This window comes from Macrobrachium nipponense, chromosome 28 (assembly GCF_015104395.2).
Source record: "Macrobrachium nipponense isolate FS-2020 chromosome 28, ASM1510439v2, whole genome shotgun sequence".
Taxonomy (NCBI): domain Eukaryota; kingdom Metazoa; phylum Arthropoda; class Malacostraca; order Decapoda; family Palaemonidae; genus Macrobrachium; species Macrobrachium nipponense.
In genome coordinates this window covers 17500238-17518776 of record NC_087217.1, presented here as the reverse complement: position 1 = coordinate 17518776, position 18539 = coordinate 17500238, and the positions used below count along the sequence as shown (strand labels likewise).

The 18539-nt window shown below is 34.7% G+C and overlaps 1 pseudogene; it reads left to right on the top strand.

The window, feature by feature from the left end:
* Positions 1 to 2879: 2879 nt before the first annotated feature.
* LOC135201522 (actin, muscle-like) lies at positions 2880 to 5735 on the top strand (annotated as a pseudogene).
* The last annotated feature ends 12804 nt before the right edge of the window (positions 5736 to 18539 follow it).

Below are 18539 nucleotides of genomic sequence, written 5' to 3'. Positions count from 1 at the left end.
TTATCAATCTGATTAGGGCCTTTTAATTAGTGCAAGGAATATACTTATAGCATCCACGAAATTAACTCGTAAACCATAAAAATAACATGAACAGAATTTATTAAATATCTTGAAAAGGTACAATTAAGGGTCTAACTTGATTAATAGAACGTATGAACAATGGGAGACTAAAGGGAGAGTAGTATGATACCATTTGTATACCAGCAACACTTTACTTAGTGAAAATGACAGAACGAATGCGTGGATTTCCTTTCACATAATGTGTCTTTTCCGCCAGGTTACTTTGGAAATTCGTTGTCCTATATTCACACATCTATATTTTAACGAGGTTAACTAAACATATACAAAGTTCGCTAAAAGCAATTTCTTATAGTTAATGTAAAGCGATATATCGGTGCAGAGTAATATGCATTATGCGTATTACAGGGATTCGTTTCAAGTCAACTGCTTTCCCCAACTAAACGGAAAATATAAAGACGTGAAAGAACTGTGATTCTTGGGATATATATTTTCCTTTAAAACTGGCGTGAGAGCGACTTGGGTCGCATTAATCATTGTAACAAGAGTCATGTTTCCCTCAAACTTAGATAAATCTTCTTAGGAAAGGATCATTAGGTAGCACGGGTCAAGTAATATTTTCTTTTTCTCGCCTTTTCACACCTGGCTCCCTCTTTCTCTAAAGACTGGAATAAACTTTAAATGATTCCCTTTCTGTTAGTGATGTTTTTCTCCATGACTATTTTGCTATAATAGCTACAGTGACCTATTAAGTTTTTTTATTTCACATTTTTTTGGGTAGGTACGTTAATCGCTACTAAGGCTTAAGCCCGAAGTAAAGATGAAATTAAGAAACTAATATCTGCACGTTGAGTTAGAGTACAGGTTCATTTAAAGTATTCGGCAACGAAGAAGGATGTAAGTTTGATCTTGCTTAGGTTTTGTATAATAGCTACATGTCTGTCGAATTCAGATGCATTTGCTAGAGCTGGAATTTACCCATTTTAGCATAGTGTTTTACTTTATTTCGTTTTATTGGCTGATACACACACACACACACACACACACACACACACACACATATATATATATTAATATATATAATTATATATATATATTAATATAGAGTACACGACACACAGTTATGGTATTATATATTGCATTTATAATATTATATATATACTATATGTGTATGTATATATATGTACGTGTGCGTGTATATATATATATATATATATATATATATATATATATATATATATATATATATATATATATATAGATATATATATATAGTGAAGAGAGAGAGAGAGAGAGATGTATGATAATATGCTCATCGGGCCCTAAATCACTTGATGGCCGATTGGTTGTCATTATCATTCCTGATCAAGCGCTTCAGCGGCGTGGTTGATATGGTATTAGCGTTCCACCTCGGTGGTCGCGGTTTCGATTCTCGGCCATTCCATTGTGGAGTGAGAGATTTGTATTTCTGGTGATAGAAGTTCACTCTCTATGTGGTTCGGAAGTCACGTAAAGCCGTTGGTCCCGTTGCTGAATAACCACTGGTTCCATGCAACGTAAAAGCACCATACAAACAAACAACATTCCTGATCAAACATACATGACTTGGGCTCGAAATTTGAAAGCCAGGGTAGGTGCGCTCATCATAAATGCAGTAATTCCTTTTAGGTGAAAGTCATTCCTAGGTAGCGCATTTTAAAATCATATGTGAATTACTGCTAAAACTATAATAGATTCCAATTTGTTTCAAGCGCATCACTTACCTACCACGGAGATGGGTTAGTTTAAATTTTAAGCACAAAAAAAGTAAATCTGCAAGAATAAGTATAGCAGAGTCGAACTCACTAACTTATATATAGTATATATATTACACATACATACATAAATCTTGATGGCCGAAAAATTAAATCATTGTCACTTCTGTATCAACCCAAAGGCATACGAGCGAATCCTGGCTATGTCAGATGCAAAGTGAAATCGAAATTAAATGGTATTCATTGCTTTATAAGTGAACGTATATATACTAACGAGTTACGTGTGAATTATGTACAACCTTTCACAACAAAAGCCTTAGGTTTGTATCTGGAAAAGGTTAAATTAAATTGAGTTATCAAATATTACATTTTGGCGTAGTTCCTGATATAAAGTGAATTCGCTAATAAGCAGCATTTGTGGCTTAGTATACTGTACAAATGCGTGAGTTGGTGACATAAGTATAAAAAAGTAGCCTCTTGGTACAAATTCAACACCTAGCAATAATGTTCTAAGAACAGAACGTTGTGAGTTTTATTTTAAGGCATCTTCTCTGAATTTATACCTTTTGAATACTAGTTAACAGACAAAGAAATAAGGCACGGATTAGATAGTTGAGTTTTCTACCTAAGTCCCTTCTCGTCATTAATTAACCCTCGATATTTATAACCCGTACACCTTGAGGCTAAATATTGCAGGAGACTCATGAATTACAGTTAATGACACGCAATAAATGGTTATTAATAAACATGGATACACATTCCTGCTCATGCTCTTAGAAAAATGCTAAATGACATGATGATCTAAAGACATCCACTTAGTTTCATCCCTTTATAACAGGTTTCATTAGCCACCCCCACACCCCCCCACCCCCGCACACCACCCCCAACTCCCCACGCCCTGCATCCCACACCACTTTTAACACAGATGGCAGTACGTTATGCGAGGAACCCCCCAACTTCTTTTAAGGAGTGACTAAAATGAAGAGGGTGACCTCCTCTTGCCCTGCCCCTCTGTCGGTTCCCCACTCTTAAAAAAAAAAGAAGAAGATTGGAGTGTGTCATAGGGAAACGGTATAAAAGATGTTGAGGTTCGAGGGTTACATTCAGTTGCCACCAAGGACCCTTAGAAGTGAGTACTCGAAAAAAGGAATAAGCTCTTGTGATTATGCTTAGGGTGTACGTATATACTATGTGAGAGAGAGAGAGAGAGAGAGAGAGAGAGAGAGAGAGAATCATTTCCGCTTCCTTAGTTTATGTTTGTTCCGTGAACTGAGGTGAAAGACCACAGTTTTCCCTGTAGCCTATGCATAAAGTAATCTACATGGATAGGTGCTGTAGTTTGCACCTGTGTATGTATGCATGAGCGATATTGTCTGAGTGTAAATAATACGGAATATTGACAGGCATCCATCTTTCCGGACAGTACACTTTTTGGTGTTTTAGTAGGGCAAACGAAGCTAGCAAGCATATAGTAATTGGCCATAGGAAAGTAAAGTGGAGTGTCTGTTTTAGCAAAGTAAGTGACAATACTTATCGCTGATGCTGTTTAGTTTGACAGTTTCATGTGAAAATCATGGTTTTACCGATCAGTACATTGGAGCCATTAAAAACAATTCGTTAAATGGTTTTACATTAACCTGAACAGTAACTTAGGTACTCTAACATATCCGTGAATTTAGATTAGTTTGAGTTGAAACATAACTTTTTATATATCTATACAACCAATATATTTAAGATTCCAAGTACAGTTTTCTATTGAGGCTACAGCACCTCGAGAAAATTTAATCTTGTTTTAGAACTGCTGAATGCTTGCCGTCTCATCTCCAAATATGGAAAAAATGTTCCCGCTCCCCTTTTACAAACAGCAACTACAACAAGTAATTACATCACCCTCTCCACCTCATCTTGGCTCCGCCCACATTTCCCCTCACGAGAAACCAAGCTGTATCTTATTTCTACACCTTCCCCCTTTGTTGGGTCTATTTGTGTCGCTTCTCAACTTGTGTATCTGTGTGGCTGTTATGTTTTCAGCTCGCTTCTCATATGTAGGCTGTGCATAGGAGGTGTTTTAATATTTATTCAATACATGCAACACAGCTATACTAAGAAATATAACTAGGTAAGAACTTTACAAAGAATGTTTTATTCTTAATGTTTATTATAAGATTGTTTAGTTACACCATTCGAATAGGCTTATGTCATTAACTCTTCCACATTCTTCGTTATCCAGCGCTTCCGAATTTGTTCTCTCTCTCTCTCTCTCTCTCTCTCTCTCTCTCTATAGCAGTATATTCTTGTAGCATGTCATATCTACATTCCGCATAGTCCGCTGAATATGAGAATAGACTCGGTTGACAGCAGTATCTTTTGTTTGTTTGTGTGACTGAGTTTGTTCAGTTGAATATTTTAGCGTGTATGTAGGTCCATATGAGCATAATACTCTAATCATTAACGCTGGGGACTTGATGGATGAAATCAGAATGACAAATAATTTTGTTGTAAGTCACGAGTATTACTCAATGGACATGCGAAGTGATATTTCGATAGATATCTATGACTTGACGAGTAGTCCAGAGCTGTTGGCTCCTCAACAGTTACTATTAGTAGTTTAAAGGTAAATATTAATTAAAAATTCATGTGCCGGTCTAACACCGCAGCCAATTAACGTTTATGATGATCTTTGCAGCTGATAACTACTGACCCCCCTCGACACAGAAAATGTGTGACGACGACGCTTGCGCATTGGTCATTGACAATGGGTCAGGTATGGTCAAAGCTGGCTTTGCAGGTGATGATGCCCCTCGAGCTGTCTTTCCCTCCATCGTTGGTCGACCGCGTCACCAGGGTGTGATGGTCGGTATGGGTCAGAAGGACGCTTATGTTGGTGACGAGGCCCAAAGTAAGAGAGGTATACTTACGCTCAAATACCCCATCGAGCACGGTATTATCACCAACTGGGATGACATGGAAAAGATCTGGCACCATTCTTTCTACAATGAACTCCGTGTTGCACCCGAGGAGTCCCCAGTTCTACTTACGGAGGCCCCTCTTAACCCAAAGGCCAATCGTGAGAAGATGACCCAGATTATGTTCGAAACCTTCTGCGCCCCAGCCATGTATGTTGCTATCCAGGCAGTGCTGTCTCTTTATGCCTCAGGACGTACTACAGGCATTGTGTTGGATTCTGGTGATGGCGTCTCCCACACAGTTCCCATCTATGAAGGTTATGCTCTTCCTCACGCCATCCTACGTCTTGATCTTGCTGGGCGTGACCTAACAGCTTACTTGATGAAGATCATGACAGAGAGGGGCTACTCATTTACCACCACAGCTGAACGAGAAATTGTTCGTGACATCAAGGAAAAGCTCTGCTACGTTGCCCTTGATTTTGAAAGTGAAATGAGCGTTGCATCTGCCTCTTCCTCTTTAGAGAAATCATATGAACTCCCTGATGGTCAAGTTATTACCATTGGCAATGAAAGATTCCGAGCTCCTGAATCTTTGTTTCAACCTTCTTTCTTGGGTATGGAATCTGTTGGTATCCACGAGACGGTCTATAACTCCATTATGAGGTGTGACATTGATATCAGAAAAGATCTTTTCGCAAATAATGTCATGTCTGGGGGCACCACAATGTATCCTGGTATTGCTGACAGGATGCAGAAAGAAATCACTACATTGGCTCCATCTACCATCAAGATCAAGATCATCGCTCCCCCTGAGAGGAAGTACTCCGTCTGGATCGGTGGTTCAATTCTTTCATCGTTATCTACTTTCCAGGCGATGTGGATCACCAAAGGAGGAATACGATGAGTCTGGCCCTGGTATTGTCCATCGTAAGTGCTTCTAAAGAAACACTTCCATGTTACGCATCCCTGGTCCCAAAACGATTTTATGTATTTTTTACTTTTCACTTCTGTTGTAAACATAAAAAAAAGAAGAAAAATATAATTCACTTTTATAGGTGTAGCTTTTATATCCTCACACGTCTATCCATTATATTTTCTTTCATATTGAACTATATGTTAGCTAATGAAAAAATAATTTTATGGATGATGCCAATGTGCTATACATTTCAGCCATACCCTCGTAACGGAGTCGGATTCTGCTTTTTGGAAAATACAGTAATTTACTGATTGCAATGTAACTTTGGTTCCGAAACTTTAAAGTTTGTCATGTTATCACAACGCAAAGAGCACCGAAATGCATTTTTTTCCATATGTGGAAAAATCTGAATGCATGCATTACAATATGGCTTTTCACCACATTTAAATAGGGTGAGATTTGTGATGAATTTAAAAAATGGAATGTTTAATGTTCACGATTTGTATTTTTTAGAAATTTTGTATATAAATCTCCTTAAGGGCAAGAGAGAGAGAGAGAGAGTGGCCCAGATTTGAATCGCCTATGAAATTGTTAATATAGGGAAGTTCGCATTTAGACATATATAATATGATTAAGAAAAGTAAGTATTTATATAATGTCATTTTAAATTTTTTTGATAATCAACAAGTATTTTTTACATACTATTGCAAATACTTATCTTTCTCAATCAAAATATAAGGGTCCCAATGCTAACTTTCATCTATTAAAGATTTTCTGGCCAAATTCGGCCCCAATCATTTCTTACCGAGCGAAAACAGACAAGTGGCCCAAGGAGCGGTGGTGATTGCGTCAAACTACGGTACTCTATGGACGGTGCTACCTCGAAATTGCTGTGTAGTAAGTTGCCATGAATTGTCACAGTAGTAAGCGTTACTAAGTGGACATTGCTGTCACAAGAAGTGTTAGCGGCAGGTGATCTTATACACAGTGCCTCAAGGTAGATGAGCGTCTTATTTAACGTTTGGGAATACTAGGTGGAAGGAAATGACCCTTAATGACATATAAGCAACTAAATCCAAGGCCAACTGAAACCACAGTTATAAGTCATTTTATTTAACTGTTGTTGCTGGGATAATAAGAAGTGCTACCGTATCGTTGTCACCCTAGAAAGCGCCAATGGTTTAGCATACTCAAGTAGTGTTCCAAGCAGAAATTAACATTTGGGACAACAGTGGACTTACTGATGGGAGAAAATAAGTCCTCAATGAATCATGAACCTTTTTCGTTAATCAGCGGTATCACAGTTTTGCCCCTGTAGGGAGCTGAATCATACAATTACAGCTTTCTCATCACTGTATGACGTGGAAATCACCGATTGACTGAAGGCATGAGATTTGTAGCTCACTACCCTGTGGCCATAATGCAAAATGTAATAATACATTAGACACTGAAGCCTGATTCAGAATTAATTTTTTCTTAATCTGGGTTTCTGTTTGCATTAGGTTGTCCTTTCTTCATTGTCAAGGGTGCTAGTAAGGATTTTTACATAAGAATAGATAAAGTTTCTTGAATCCTGTGCCAGTTAATAATGTTTGATACCTAATAGATGACAATTTTGCTGTCATCCATTGTATTCAACTTTACTTCTTATATGAGCAACTGGCATTGGTTGAAATAAACAAACGAAACAATGATTATTTAGATACGACAATTTCATTGTAAATATATTGATTGATGGGTCTCATGAGAGGTAAATAGCTAATCTGGACATTGTTAGCAACCAAAGAATGCACATTCTTTCAACAACGATATTTACAGCTCAATATTATTATCGCTCAGATGAAATATTTTACCCAGATTGTATGTGATACATGATCCCTTGTTTGCATAAACGCCGCAAAATCCTCATATTTTTTAAACGTACTATATACCCCTTACTGTGACCTAAAAGCCACAAACATTCAAGCAATGCAAGGAATCCACCGTGGGCCTTTACCAGCTCTTAAAGAATAACTTGGTTTCTGGCTCAACATGGGAGGACCTTAACTTCCATTTTCTATGGTGATACAGTATATTAATATTTGAGATGAACGATGCGGCATAACTTTCGAAGAGGGAGGACTCAAGTATTCTTAAGGCCTTCCAGTTTTGGACTGAATTCATTCTAGTTTATATTGAAATGGAGTATTGATGGAAATATTTACAATTCTAATTTTAGCTAAATTTAAATATTATCTATGTACAGTGAATTCCGCTGTTGAACAGTTTAGCTTCGACATCAGAGCGTTTCTTACCATAGGCAAAGAACAACGAATGATTTATTAATTAGCTTTGTACTTCGATTTATCACTTAGGGATTAGCTAAATGTACTTTCGCAAAAATACTCAAGACATATGGAGTAGAAATTTAATGATGTTCTGAAAATTATTATATGGCGGCTCTGGCATCTGTCAAGAATGCCCGTATTAGTTGACATTTTCATCAGAAATAATACTACTAATTTTTGTTTTAAAGTATACTACATGAAACAAACAAATAATTTGTCATATATTTATTTTTATTCAAACCATGCTAAACAAATTAAGATATAAACATTTACTAGTATGTATCTTAGAGCACTTAGGATTTGTAGACTTGGATTCCTTGACGATTGAGTTTAAACTTAAAGACAGAATAGGAGATTCATTATGTTAAACTTTATATTTTTTGGAATTGTGTAAGAATAAGGCAGGGAAGATGTATTACAATGCAACCAGAGTTAATGCAGAACTTAAGAATACTCTCTGCTTAGGTACCTTTTCACCGGAATTTCATTGATATTGATATTATTTTAGTATTTAAATATTACAATACTTTAAGAAATATGTTAATTAAGAATAGTCTTTCCAGTTAAAACAATATTGTATACATTATCCCTTGTAAAGATTTGTAATAATATCTATATTGGCCAGATATCAAAAGGATTAAAAAAACAGATGTTCCCAACACAAATATGCTCTTTCAAAAGACCTAACTAACAATGGCATTTCAGATCATTGGCTTAAGACAACCCATCCCATTAATTTGGATAAGTCATATATAAAATGCAAGGCCAACGACTATCAGAAAGAAATCTGCACCAGGAATTTTAACCTCTGGTCTGGATTATCTCTTGATCCTCTTTCGCTGTCCTTTCTGTTTGGAGAACATGTTGCCCGAATGAAGAAACTGTAATCCGCCCACCATTACTTATTCTTGTATATAAAGCTCTGTAAACTATGTTTTTACTTAGTGTGAACTTGAAAATGTAGAATATACTACGAAAGTACTTGTTCCAAGTCCCGTTTATCACTTAATTTCTTACGTGGATTTTATATTCTCAAGCACGTTGACTTTCGTGCTACATTGAAAAAATATATATGTAAATATATATAAATGCATACACACACACACACACACACACACACATATATATATATATATATATATATATATACTATATATATATATATATATATACTATATATATATATATATATATATATATATATATATATATATATATATATATATATATATATGTGTGTGTGTGTATATATATATACTATATATATATATATATATATATATATATATATATATATATATATATATATATATAGAATGTGTTCATAATAACAGGCATTTTAAAAAATTGGCGGCAACGTATCATTTGTACAAAAGTTCGCATAATCCTTCATTTAGTGTATGGGGATCATGGCGTTTTTATATATTTTGAAATCAATAACATTAAAAAAATGTATATATTAGTTTTCTGTCCATCTTGTCTTTTTCATGAATTAATTTTAGAAATGATATAAAAAACGAGATCTAAAGGTACAGCAACATAGCAATAATAAAATAATAGATTGTGTTTCCTATCTCTGTGTCCCTCTTTATCCTTTTTGGAGTTTTGTATAATATTGTATGCACATGTAGGTTGGTGGTTGGTATATATATATATATATATACATACATATACATACATACATACATACATACATACATACATACACACACACACAAATATATGTACCTATTGATTAAATTGTGTCTATGCCCATTGTTAGATGGAATAATTATTTTGATTATGCTACATATAGGATAAATACTTCTGGATATTTCTCATAATTAATCTGATGCAATTCTTAGTCCCTGTTAGCTAGGAGCAAATGTACTGTTTCCATTTCAGGTTTTGCACCGGTTTTTATTAGCCACTGCAGAAGATTGATATATGCGACGACCATCAAATACTTATCATCGAAATTATTAGAAATTCTCTACTAAATGTTTTTTCGCATTTGATATTTTCGCATATAACTTTTTGTGTATCTACCTCTATCTATCTGTCTACTTATCTATCTATCTATCTATCTATCTAATCTATCTATCTATCTATAATATATAAGATATATATATATATATATTTATATATATATATATATATATATATATATATATATATATATATATATATATATATATCTACATCCACACACGCACAAACATTAGATTCATGTTTAGCTAACCTGTCATGTTTTATGAGAGTAAAATTTAACGATATTTATGATAGGGGATCTGTTTTCTCATGTTGTAAATACCGGTTCCTCTTTATCCACTGTGAAATTATTTGATAAAAAAATCCTGTTGCTGCTTACCAACCATATTTCCCTTACCAAGGAATAAACAAAATCGACAAGAAATATAAACTCCCAAAGTGCTCCACTTTTTCTATCTTGTTTTTCTTGTTAGTATGTTTGCTATGTTTCTTTAATGAGACTAATCATCTATGATGAAATTCCCTATGAAAACATGAGATCTGTTTCGCATTACTTCAGTTTTTTTTCACTTTCTCTCTGTTTTTACAAGCTAATGACTTCTTTTTAATCGTCATGGTTTTTTTTCTTCATCCTTCATTTCCTAGAGGCAAATGAACCAAAAGTAAGTTACTTCCTTTTGCGCTGTGTTCAGTGAGAGTTGCCCTTCTTCTTGTAAAGGCTTATCGCTATTATCAGAAAATGTATTTTCCTAACCTAGGAATGATAAGAGAAAAAGGTCAAAGAGTACACGATAATGTTAACCAAAAGGATTTTTTATTTAGTCGATAATAATTTCGTCCTCTCGTGGATTCGAACTAGCGCATAGAGGAGAAATCGGGATTTCAGTGACGTCTTCATCGACTCTGCCAACAAGTGTTGTTGGCCACTGAAGTCCTGATTTCTCCTCTGTGCGCTGGCTCGAATCCACGAAAGGGTGATTTTATTATTAACAAAAAAAAATTCCCCTTCGGTTAACATATATGTAAATATATTAATTCCGAGGTAAAAAGAATTGGATATTAAAGGACATTTGTAGCTTAATGCATATATATGAATCATGGTAATATGATAAAAATTCATATATAGTGTATTGTATAATAATAGCTATAGGCCATATTGAAAATGTCTTAAAATAATAATGAATCACAATGTGAATAAATACTAAACATGACCTCATAAATAAGAAAATAATTATCATAACTAAGAGGAAGAATATGAATGTTATATTGTGAAAGTAATTAATGTGACATCGTAAACAACGAAGTAACTTAAACCGGGAATGTTGACACCGGCAGTGAGCATTTACCTTCAGTTCTTCACCTGTCTCTTTATGAAACCGAAAAGTAGCTAGTATTCATTCACTATCATAATTAACATTATTGTTATAATTAAAATTCTCTTTTCTCTTTATATGACCGGCACTGTTTGTGAGGTTCTGGTGTTGTCTGAATGGTGGTAAATGTTGATCTGTTTAGATGTCATGTTTGAAACTTTGTAAGATATGTGTTAGGTAAGTTTGTAGTGACTTCTTAATTGCTGCAAAGTTTGACATTATAATTTTACTGTGCTTCGTATTACCACCGTGAAAATTTATGCTTATCTCGAAGATGTCTGTTTTCATCTTGTGAATACCCCCTACGCACTCTCTCTCTCTCTCTCTCTCTCTCTCTCTCTCTCTCTCTCTCTCTCTCTCTCTCTCTCTCTCTTTTCTAACGGACATTTATATATAGATATATCTATGTTTGTGCGTATGCACCCACATAGATGTATAGTATACGCAGATATGTGTGTCTTTTATAAAAGAGAGAGACAGACACTGAGAGTGATAGTAGGGTACAAAAGCGTTGATATATTTGTGGGCAATAATACCCTAATTTGCTGCGACTCATTCACTTGTGTTGTGAACTTGCCAGGTGCATTGTTCATTTTCTTCTAACTCAAGGTCTCAGGACTGTCGACCATGGCACTTTCAACAAGGAAGGGTATTAAATTTTGTTCAGAGGGAAACTCCGCTTTTAATTTGTGATATTAATGAGTGTTTATGACTTTTCCGATTAAAATAAATGATACTAAAGATTTTGTCTTCTTTCAAGTTCAAGCCAAACGTTTGCTGACTACAGATAGGTTGTTTTATGTTTGCGTGGTTGCTCTAATGCTGTCCAAGGCGAAACGCTGTAAACATCGGATATTAAATTCGTTATATCGAAAAGTTGCTGATTTCTCACTTCCACTGAATATAAAAAAATTCTAAATATTACACAATTACCAGGGGAAGATATTCTATGCATATTGCTTCTTATGTATTTAAGTGCGCACATCACTTTTATGCGTGCTTATGTGCATATTTTGTTATTTATGCGATGCATATATATAAATATATATATATATATATATGTATATATATATATTATGTATATAACTATATATATATATATATATATAATAATAATAATAATAATGTGGATAAGGAGGCCATATTTGGAGCTTAACTCTTAGTTAATATACTGTAAAATAAGGGCGTATGTCAAAACGTTCACGAAACCATTTGTCTTTTCGGTTTAATGAAAGTTTGTTAATCGTAAGTGTCATTGCCGACCTCAGGGAAATTTGGCCCACTATTTTAGTGTGGAATCAAAGTTGACAGCAGAACACTGAGATTTAAGGACACCATCTGGAGTAGCGATGTCAAAAGTGCCAACTCTTGGTATCACAAGAGGTGCTTTAATATTACGAGTCACGTCAAAAAAAAAAAAAAATGTGAAAATGATGTCTTCTCGCCGCTTCTACATATTTTATTCTGATTATTCTGATGTTATAACAGATTTGCTTGCCAATAAATCGTTATTTCGGAAATTATTTTGTTCTAAGACTCAAACATGTTTATGCGTTAAGGAGTGGTGTCAGTTTGCAGCATGTGCGGGACGTGCTGCGTAAGACATCAACTTTCTGATGCAATTTATCATTATCTGCACGTTGGCTTACTTGTTATCCAAAGCCTTGTTATAAGTGAAGAGATGGATCAGCTTGTTATGAGGAAATTTAGTCAGGGAAATGGACGAAAAGGATGTATATTTCGGAAAATGAAAGAGGGAGAGGAGGTTAGGAAGCTTGTGAAAGGGCTGGATAGGTTGTGTTGGAAAAATGTTGAATCAGGAGGGCACTAACATCCATGAATCATTGAAATATGTGAAAGATGCAGTAAGTAATGCACTGGGAGAAGGAATAGAACGATGTTTTTATTTATGAACTATTTGTTTTTGATTTATATTATACTTAGGCCAGGGGTACTTCGTGAGCTACTCTGTGGCAGGGATGTGGCTTTCCATAGGTATCCATAGATTATAAGCTATGTTGAGCACTAGAGCGTTTGTGGCAAGCGACTATGGCGAGCTATCGCTGATCCCCGCCACACACCGACGCCACTCGGTGGCGCCACAGAGTGGCTCGTGTACTCCTGGCCTAATGCTTCTTTGATGAATAAATTATATATATATATATATATATATATATATATATATATATATATATATTATATATATATATATATATATATATATATATATATATATATATATATATATATATATACATACATACATACATACATACATACATACATACACACACGCATACATACACACATACACTTTCGTTGAGTCGGGAGTGATGGACATGTGGATTCTGTAGCTCTGTTAATGCTTCGAAATTTCCATTACTTCTTATTTTCAAGGCTGTCTTGAAAGGATAAACAGAATCTGTTACTATGTTGCACCGTTTATTCATTTATAAGCCGACAGCTGTTTCAGCCATAAATCCTAGGCATTCATGGCTCCACTTGACCCGCAGTGAATCTACTCATATATATATATATATATATATATATATATATATATATATATATATATATATATATATATATATATATATATATATATAAATGAGGGTACAGCCAAAAATGTATCGGAAAACGAAGAATCCAGGATGAACATTCAACACAAATCTCCCAAATCATAAAATAACGAAATTCCCTGGACAAAATGATTGTCCATGAATCCTCCTGCTCCAGAGATGGTCTCACAAACACTCAGTCACTCTGTGTCCAATACAGTTTATAGTGAGAGGCTTTCACGCCTCCATATTAAAGACCAAAAAACCACACTGATACCTGTAATGAGGAGAATTTTTCTACTTGGGAGATCCAAAGTTTTGGAGTCCAGCGTTGTTTGAAAATTTAGATTCCGAGGTGTGAAAGATTTCAAGTCTGACGTGCGAGTTTCTCAATATTAACTATGATGGAGGCAGAGTGGCTGCGATTTGCTGGGACTCCCACTGGACCCAGAGATTCATGTAGAAGCAGCCTGGTCTGAAATACGTTGAACTTTATTTTTCTGAACAGTGAGATTTGTGTTAATTTGGCGTCTTGCCTTAATCAATTTTCTGGCTGTTCTTTCCTATATAGGATTGTAAAACCATTATAGCTCTAGTGTACCCATGAAGAAGGCCATGGGTTAATGCATGAAAAAGCTGTCGGCCTGGGAATGAATAAACAGATACTCAGCAGCAGTATTTTTCATCCCTTAAAAACGTCAGCCTTGAACATAAAAATATTTGAATCTTGAGAGCGTTGCCAAAGAAATATAAATTGTACAAAAAAGAAGTATATATATATATATATATATATATATATATATGTATATATATATGTATATATATACACATATATATACATATATATACATATATATATATATACATATATATATATATATATAGATATATATATAATGTAATATATTTTAACGGCTTTGTCAGTCCGTACGCACTTTTTTTCTGTCCGCACTTTTTCTGTTCGCCCTCAGAGCTTAAAAACTACTCAGGCTAGAGGGCTGCTAATAGGTATGTTGATCATCCACCCTCCAATCATCAAAACATACTAAATTGTAGCCCTCTAGCCTCAGTAGGTTTAATCTTGTTTAAGGTTTAAGTTAGTCATAATCGTGCGTCTGGCAACGATATAGGCCAGGCCTATACAGCATACAGAAAGTGTATATAGAAGTTTTCAGAAGTACTTTAGACAACAAACCAAGATACCAAATTAAAACACTGGCCAGGGGATTTTAGTAACTCATACTTAGTGTCCCTTTGATATAGGATTAGTGGTTGCAGAACGAGAGCAAAAGTACATAATGTATTGCATTCGTGTTTATCAGCTTTACAAATGCATTCAAAATCATATGTAACTTTAAAAAAAAAGTGGAAGTTTGTAGTATTTATTTTTTTGTGCAACTTGTATTTGTGGAGGACGCTTGTGCATACAAATGTATTTTACATTCACACACCCTCTGTATGAACATGTTTGCTCTGAGTGCGTACGTATAAAAAGAAATTAGTAAAACTAGAAAAAATAATCCAGCTATCTGTGCCTATTAAAAGAACATGAGGCGCGCAAGAAACTACCTTCATTAGGCTTATGACGTTAAAAACACCAACACTCACATTATCCTCCTTATCACGAGTGTAAACAGGAAGGAAAGATGACTCCTGATCGACAAGCACAGCCCCTCCCCCTCCTTATTTTTTTTTTCTTCTGCAGAAGGAGGTTAATAATCCTCGAGCGTGGTGGAAGTCAAGAGTTACAAGGAGAGAGTATATTAAGTGGGAGTAACTCGAACGTCAACATGGCGAGGCACCTGTACCGAATCCTTCAAATGCAACCCAAGACTTTTCTCCGCCTCAGGAAAGACTTAATTGCTGCCAGACTGTTTTAACTTGCCTAGCTCAAATAAGACCTTTTTCTTATTCCCCCCTTTTTATTGGCGCGGTAGAATGAGGCCTGTCTTATAAATATCTTTTTTTCGTATAGTTGTTCTCATTGAGGGCAGGATTTTCTTGGTATTTTTAGCATCTTATCATGTGGCATTATCATCATCTTCATCATCATTACCATCATTTTTGTTGGAACAGACTTGCCGCGATACCAAATTACTTGCAGCAAAAAATAAATAAATAAATAAATAAACAAATAGATAAAAATGAAATGAAAAAATAAATAATAGATTGCACCCCATTTTCATTTGCAGTCTCCCAGTCCCTCCTTGCCCATTACACCCTCCATTTATCCACTGTATTTACTAACATTTACATTTTAATGTTGCAAAATGTGTCTTACTGTTTTTTCTACGTTTATGACGGTTTACGGCTTCGTTTTTGGTTAAATTTAAATGTATCTTTTTTTTATTTATTCCCTCACTTGCCATACCTTCGTTGTTTCCTTATTATTTTCCTTACTTGTTTTTTCTCAGGTGTAGAAACTTGTCATTTTTCCTTAAAGTTTACATTCCTTTTTATGAGTATAATGTTCGGAATGATCTTGGCAGTAATGTTATATATATGGATTTCCTCTTGCGCAAACTTGTTCTACTTAATTTATACTTATGATTACGGGATTGTTAGTCTGTTTATTATGTTTTATTGGTATTATTAAAAACCCAATAACAACAGTAACTAGGTAAATATTTTGATTGTGGTTGTAATTGTCATCATTATTACATGTCAAAATGCTAGGTTTGCCATTATGATAACAATCATCATCTTTCTTTTGATCATCTGCCTGTCAGAGAATGACTGGATTTACAGCAAAAAAAAATTATTTAAGTTTTTTTTTTTTTTTATGTTGCTAATTTTCCCAGCAACCATAGTAACTTGGCTCTTAAACTGGCTGGACGCTATCTGCATCTCATGTCTGTTGGGTGCTTGAGGAGAGAAGACTATCACAATTTTCATAATTTATTAGATTTCGGGTAGGGCTTTGTTTATTCCTCTAGGTTTTAAACATGGGTAATGGAGGATTTCGAACCTGTCCTGTATATATCGTCTGTATTTGGAGAGAGGACCCATAAAGTAGTTTTGATAGAATATAAATATTTATAAATTTTTTTTCTATGACATAATGTGTAAATAGTGTTTCCAATATTTAAGAAACAGAGGAAATGAGAAATATCGGTATGAGAAACAAATTGTCTTAGCAAATATAGATAATTAACGATCCGTTATATCTATGTATATATATCTCTCTCTCCCTCTATAATAACTATATATATATATTATATATATATATATATATATATATATATACAATATATCTATATATATATATATATATATATATATATATATATATCATATATATATATATCAGATAAAAGAACCGTAACTTTTATTTTAAGGGGTCCACAATAAAAAAAAAAAATTTAAAGTTCGTGTATAATTTTTAAAAACTTTATAAAAGCTTTCGAACTTCTCTGGGCTGAAGATGAACCCAGAGAAGGGTTCGGAAGCTCTCATAAAGTGTTTATAAATTATGCATTTTTATTATTGTTGACCCCTTAGAACAATGTATAAACTCTCGTGATAGAGAGTCTTTCCCAACCGTACTCTTGCTGTTGGTGAACCCAATCCTACCCGTCTTATTTCTTAAATCTCTTGGGGTCCACTGAGCTCGTTTCTCGATGGACATAGCATCCAAAGCTAAGCATACTTCAGGGTGCTGTAAATTAGATTTAATGCGTACTGGATCTTATCCCGTGAAATTTTAAGCGCCGAGCGAAGATGTAGGGATTAGGAAGCTAGTGACTTCTCTCACATACGCATGCCATCTTATTAGGCACCTGACATTATTAGGTGTCACTGTTAAACGTACATATTTGTGTGATGTTTTAGTTTTCTACCGTATGGGTGCGTACATAAATAACACCGGGGAAAGAGAGAATTTGCTGTATAATTGCTCTTAGTTTGTTGAACTGATATTTAGCATGACCTTTAGCAGTTCACTACGTTTTTGATACTCGAAAATATAACTCTGCTTGAATAACACTTAAGTATTAGATATATTTTTTGGTAAATTACATCCCCCTTGTAGGTTGAATTGCCATAATGTTTAGAAAAGGTAAGTAAATAAATCTTTACACGTTGCGAGAAACGACTTTGGGCAGGATTTACAGGGCATACTGCCCTTCGGAAATGAAGGGAGGAGGCTAAATTTGCTTTCATTGAAATGGAATTTACGATGTTGGTCTAACGCCGTGATTGTAAGATTAACTTCTTTTGGGCTGATAAAGGCGATCTGTCAGATACATCCCTTTCACAAGCAGCTGGGAAATTATTACGGCTCGAATTGCTTTCTGGCACGGAAATGCGTCGAATATTTATGAAGGATTCTGCTTTTGGCATGGCTGATATAGGAAAGAGGAATGTGACAGCGTGAACCGAAGGAGTTTTACGAGAGGTTGGAATGTTGGATATTCAGAAGCCTTAAGTGACAGGAATTCGCCTAATGAAGTGGTGCCTGGTGGAAGGTGAAATATGCGCAGGTATTTATTTATTTGGTGTTTGGTATATATAGCTACAGTTATTCGTGGTGAAAATAGAATTATACAAGATTATTAATGACACGAACCAGCATCACAAGAACAACGTCATCGACACAGAAAGTGTACATATCGAATTATAGTATTTTTACAGAGCTAAGCCTATTTGGAATTGAATTTCAATAATTCAGGCGGCCTACATTTACGTATTTCCATTCAAAATACTTAAGTCTAGTTC